The sequence below is a fragment of the Pundamilia nyererei genome, unplaced genomic scaffold, assembly GCF_000239375.1.
Source record: "Pundamilia nyererei isolate P.nyererei 1_Seehausen unplaced genomic scaffold, PunNye1.0 scaffold00053, whole genome shotgun sequence".
In the NCBI taxonomy this organism is placed as follows: Eukaryota; Metazoa; Chordata; class Actinopteri; order Cichliformes; family Cichlidae; genus Pundamilia; species Pundamilia nyererei.
In genome coordinates this window covers 56,303-62,389 of record NW_005187454.1, presented here as the reverse complement: position 1 = coordinate 62,389, position 6,087 = coordinate 56,303, and positions in this window count along the sequence as shown.

Genomic DNA, 6,087 nt, shown 5'->3' with positions numbered 1-6,087 from the left:
CTATCCTACCTCAGAAACCGATGATTATCATCGTTCACTTTTTTTTGTGATTTTCATTTGTTTCATTTGTTTACTCAAAATTTGCTTTGCTTATGTGGTTGAACTGACCATAAATAACTTATTGGCTACACAATAAATCAGCTATTAATAAAATTCTTTAGACGACAGTGTTGACTTTATTTATCTGTGTTGCTGTCCCTAAATTTATGGCACTGAGGAACACAAGGCATAAGATGGCACGACGCTGCTGCCATTCAATAAGGATTTCAAAATAAAAATATATACTTATGAAGGACAAACAGAAAATAAGAGATGAGAGCCCCAGCTAAAAACCCCCCAAAAACCCCCAGGCGGTCCTGAGGTGGTGCTTTGCCTGACTTGGAAGAGATTCTTTTTTGTTTCTGGATTCAAAATTGTTATTTTCTGGAACGATTCTTTACCATTGTGAGATACAATTTTGCATCTTATCGCCAAATATGTACCAAACTGAAGGACTATGACACAAAATGATATCCAGATGTGGTGTGGCATGTGTGTTTTCAGCCTCTGTGGAGGTATTCAGTTTCAGGCTTGTTCAGTTTTTAGCCTTTTTAGACTATTTGAGTATTTCTATTATTACACACACACACACACACACACACACAATATCTCACCCTCTGACTCAGTTTGCCAGTGGGGGGTGAGGCACTCAAAGCTATTTGAGAGCTGCTACCCTTAATCTGAATAACAATAATCTGGCCAAAGGGTTCAGGCAGTGAGTAGCCACCATCATCTGAGAGACAATTATCCATTTGTGAAGTAATTAAAAAAATGAATAATGTATGTTATTGTGTTATTTATGCAAGGCGTCACATGACACGGGCACTTTTAAGGTTAAGAGGTTTAAAGTAGAGCCTTGCTTGTCCTGGATTTTTAGCTAACGCTGATATTTAGGCGGTATCAAATGATGTACTGGTTTTAAAGTAATAACAAGAATTATCTGATGACCTGATCTTTACTGCAGTTCAGTTAAAAAACAAATTCTTAAAAATATATTTGCACATATCAGACGACATATACCCTGATACAGACAAATGTGTGATAGATCAATAATAATTACCAAGCCAATATGTTGGAAGCTATTCATGCATCAACAAAAGGTACAGTACTGTGCAGAGGTCCCTCATTTCTTTATATGTTGTTAAGAAAATGGGAAATAGGTGCTGTGGATGACTGAACCATGCAGTCAAACTTGGATCTAAATCTTTTATGAACTTTGTGTTCATAATTTCACCAATTTTGGAAAGATCGCCAACGCTGTGTCTCACAGATGGCTGTCTACACTCACTGTTGTACCTCTGTACATACTGGATTAATCACTCCATAAGATCTGTTGCTGTTCAGTCCAGCTCGTGTCATTTAGCATAGATCAGTGTTTTCTCCTCGTTTCTCTTCATTAAGCACGACTTCTTTCCACTTAGACCACTTCTGTCCAGATGCATCTCTCAGTATCAGATCTTTTATGGATTTTTCAGTAAAGACCTCATTAGATTACATAAATTACTTTTGCAAACTGTTCATCTGGTGAAGATATATTTGTTTAGGCTTTTGCCATGCAGAGAAATACCAAGTTTTCAACTAACAGCTCTGTGGGAGTCTCCTATTTGGAGTAAAAACACTAGTTTGTGTGTCAAACTGTTATCTTTACAATTTTTCATAAATATAGCTAAAGAAATAGGAACAGATGTGTTCCTGCAACAGGCTACAAGCAGTAAAATGATTAAATACTACTTTTTGTTTTGCCAAGTTCTCTATTATGTGTAGATATTACTGGTTATCCCTTACGAGTCTTTTATGCTCAAGTGATTGGTAACGTAACAGAATAAGTTCCTCTGAAAGTGGGGGAGGAACAAGGACTGCAGGGAAAATGAGCAGATAACACTACTTAAATACAACTCTGGCTCCTCGGAACAAAAGAAAGAGAAATGAGGGGTGGCTCAAGACTTTGGTACGCTACACCAAGTCCAGCATACTTCACACTTTAATTCCAAAGTACTCGGCCTAAAAGAAATTCAATTAACCAGAGCACTATGTTCAAATATTAACTGACCTGGAATAATTGTAGGTGATAACTCCTGGGTGGTGGAGGTGGAAGAACAGCAGCAACACATTCTGATAAAATAGCACATTTATTAAAAAGACAGCATTTATCAGCAGTTCCCATATATGCCATATCTGAGGCAGAAGATCAGGGGTCTCGTATACAGTTTCTCAGTCCACCTGCTGCTGCTTACATCCCTCAGAAGAGCAATTATTTACCAAACACGTGCGTATAAGGTACAACTTGCACACTCCATGTCTCACGCATACACATTCATGGCAGCAGACCCGGCTGTTCAAATTGAATGGGCTGCTGCCTGGGCAATGGGCAAGTTGGCTGATTTCTGCTGTTCAAATTTGTTTCCGTTTAAGTTGATCTCACATGTTCAGTTGTTTTAAAAAAAAAAAAAAAAAAAAAAAAAAAAACAGTTAAAAGAAAACATGCCAAAACAAAAACAATTTTACAATAATTACAGAGCAATTCAAACGACTCTTTTACAATGATTTTTAAAAAACAAAACCAAGATTGAGTATTCTGGCATGGCCTCAATAAACGCGATGACAAGACATGAAATGACGTGTTAGCTTGATTTAGCACGTTTCCCAGGTGAAAGAAAGGATGAGAGGTAATTATTTTGCACCATGTTAGGACTCTGATGAACAATTTGGATGGAATGACTGAAATTCTTTGGTTCTCTTGTGGGAAAAGAAAAAAAGCAGAGCAGATCTTCATTCCACTGCGGTAGTTAACTACGAGACCAACAACAAAAGGTCTGGAAAGAAGGATGTGAGGACACTGCTTGAAATAAGTTGTGGGTATATGTTTATTACACTTCTCCTGCAAAACTTTTGTGTTTTTTTAGTTGAGGTTAAGAACAGACTTGATATACATTTTAATTCTTCTAACATGTGTCCTGTTCTCCTAAAAAGAGTCCTTCCTGTGGAATGAAAATCTAGCCCTGAAAAGTTTTTTGTACAGAGAAGGAAGAAAAAAAAATAAAATAAAATAAAATAAAAGGCTGTTTTGACATAAGCCAACAAAAGAGCCACCTCAAGGCGAATGATGGTAAAGCGCATTTGTATTTAACAATTCAAGGCAACAAAGACGCATGCACGCACGCACGCACACACACACACACACACACACGACATTTTAAAATACATGAGGCAGTGCAAAATGTCACACCAATAATATATCACGTTTTAAAAAGTCAAACTAAAACAAATCCTGAGGAAAAAAAAAAAATTCAAACAAATCCAAGCGTATTATAAAATATCTCCAGGTCAGCCCCGCTCCGATTTAAATTACACCTAACGCAATGGAAGATCCCATATATTCAGAGATAATCTCATTTGTTTAACAGACAGCTCATCTGGCTGCCTGTTAGAATTTTTATACTCTGTACCAATAACCATTTCTCCCCAGAAGAAAAGGCCACAAAGTCATCTTCATAAGAAACAAAACAAGATCAAAAACAAACCCTCACTTACAACCCCAAATTAAAACCAAAAACATTGTCGTCACACGATAAAAAGTGTGATCTTGTACCTTATATGCAAACGCGACTGTGTAGACTTGCAGAGGAGCAGAATATGGTGACTTTGGCGCTGGATTAAATGAACGTCTTGCATCTTTTCAGAGGAAAGAAAGGCGCTTACACAGATTGGTGACAAATGAAATAAAGAAAAAACAAACAAACCCCAAAACAAAAATCAGTCACACACTTGACGACTGCAGCGAGGAGACCTTATTTTCTGCTGTGCTATGAGGCATTTTGATGGGATGGCTTGGGTCCACTTGGCCCCCTGAAGCTGGTGTTATATTTTCCCTGCAAGGGGTGAGCACAAGGCTCCAAGAGGACATTGTGTGCCCCCCCCTTTTTTAAAACCATGCAAATTGTACACTATATTATAAATAGTACACTATTTATAATAAAAAACTATAAAAATTTCTTGATGGCTTCTTTGAGCGATGGACGCAAGCTTGCACATGACAAGGGTGGAGAGTCCACACCAAGCTGGGAGCAAGTTGTTGCCCCAAGTGGAGGTGGTTGAGTATCTCCAGGTCTTGTATGTGAGACAGAAGGAAGGAGCAGGTGTATGCTCCAGTGCTCTGTCACGGTGAGGAGAGCGCTGAACTTGAAAGCGAAGCTGTCGATTTACCTGTGGATCACTTATGGCCATGAACTCTAAATAGCAACCAAAAGAAAGACTGAGCAAATACAAGCGGTGGAAATGAGCTTCCTCTGAATGGTGTCTAGGTTCTGCCTTAAAGACTGGATGGCTATTCAGGTCAGCAGAGCTGCTGGATCTCTGCAACAAAATGAGCCAGTTCAGCTCGATCAGGCATCTGACTTGGACCTGATCTGCGCTCCTGGATGAGGTGTTTCGGTTACGTCCAACTGGGACTAGGCTGGAGTAGACCCCGGACACGCTGGAGAGATTGTGTCTCTCTGTCCTAGGAACACTTGAAGGTAAAGGAGGTGGCTGGGGAGAGAGAGATCTCTGCTTAAGGAGCTGTCCTGGGACCTGGATAAGTGGCAGAAAATGCAGACAGATGGAAGGACTACGCATTCTCGATATCCGTGTCATCAAGCGAGCCTAAGTGCCACCATAAAGGCAAAGGTCAACGCAATCAAATGGTCATCTTTGTCCTACAAGAAGAAACAAACAAAAAACAAACAAACAAACCTTCAAACCCGATGGAAGTGACTTGAAGGAGGGTCCAAGTCTAGTCTCACTTCCAATTAAAAAAAAAATAAAAATAAACATGCTGAGACTCAGTCAAGGCATTTTGGCATCACCAGCAAAATTCTGAAGATACTAACAATTAACCACTTAGGAAACCCCACCAGGTTTGGCTGCCTTAACCCAACCAAAAATAAAGTGAAAATATGAGTAAACTTCACACTAAAACAACCCAAACATGCTAAAGCTCCCGCATAAGACACCAGTCAGTTTCCTTCGTGACACACTTATCTGGAAACTTCTGGAATCAGTGCCAAGGCACACTGAAACACTGTTGGTTTGTTCTTTCATTTCTCACCAGTCTGTATGAAATAAGAGTAAGATATTACAACATTCAAAAGAAACAAAAAACACACACAACACTACCATAAACTGGCTAAATATTTTCTGGCACCAAATTTTTAAACCACCATCAATCACAATGAGGAGGACTGAGGAGTAAGGAAGCATCCACGACGCCTGAATTATTAATCACTTTTCAAGTACTGCGTATGGCAACAGCAATACTAGTCAGAGAAGGGAGAGGAGGATTGGGTGGATGGGTGGTGAGTACTTAAGACGCATTAGTGAAACAGGCAAAGTTACAAAATCATCCTCAGAGTAGAGCTAAGCACTTAAGGTAAGTAACTAGATACATTAACAGGAGACTTCACAACAACGCCACCAAAACCAAGAAACAAAGCTTCTTTTCAGTCTGCGTGGAAAGCCAAGAACATTTTTGTCCAAAAGATCAAAGCGGACGCCGACAACATAGATATGTGAGGGGAGCGCAAGGCGGCGGCGGCAGGGGGGGGGGCTCATAGATTTCATTTTGTCCCAATTTGATCAACTCAAAAGACCGAAATATGACCCCACGGGAAATTCACAATGTAACTACTCAAAAATGTACAGGCATCACTGAAACGTTTGACGACAACAGAATGGAAAAAGCTAAAAGAAGAATTGAATAAAGGTTCACACATAACATCTGGTACACAGCTGATATATATATATATTTTTTTTTAAAAACTTATATTATTGTTGTGCTTTCTCACCTCTCAGAGGACAAACATCCGATATACAAAGAGTGACTTGGAGAATACATGGCAAGTGTATCGAGGGGGGGTGATTTGTAATCATTTAGAATCCTAATATCAAGAAGTCCTGACCTGTTGTGATAGTTTAACACTTCAGAGTCAACTACTCACATTTGTTTTAAAAACACATTTTGGACAGAGATATAAAATTCAAATTTAAAAAACAAAAAAACAACAAAAAAAA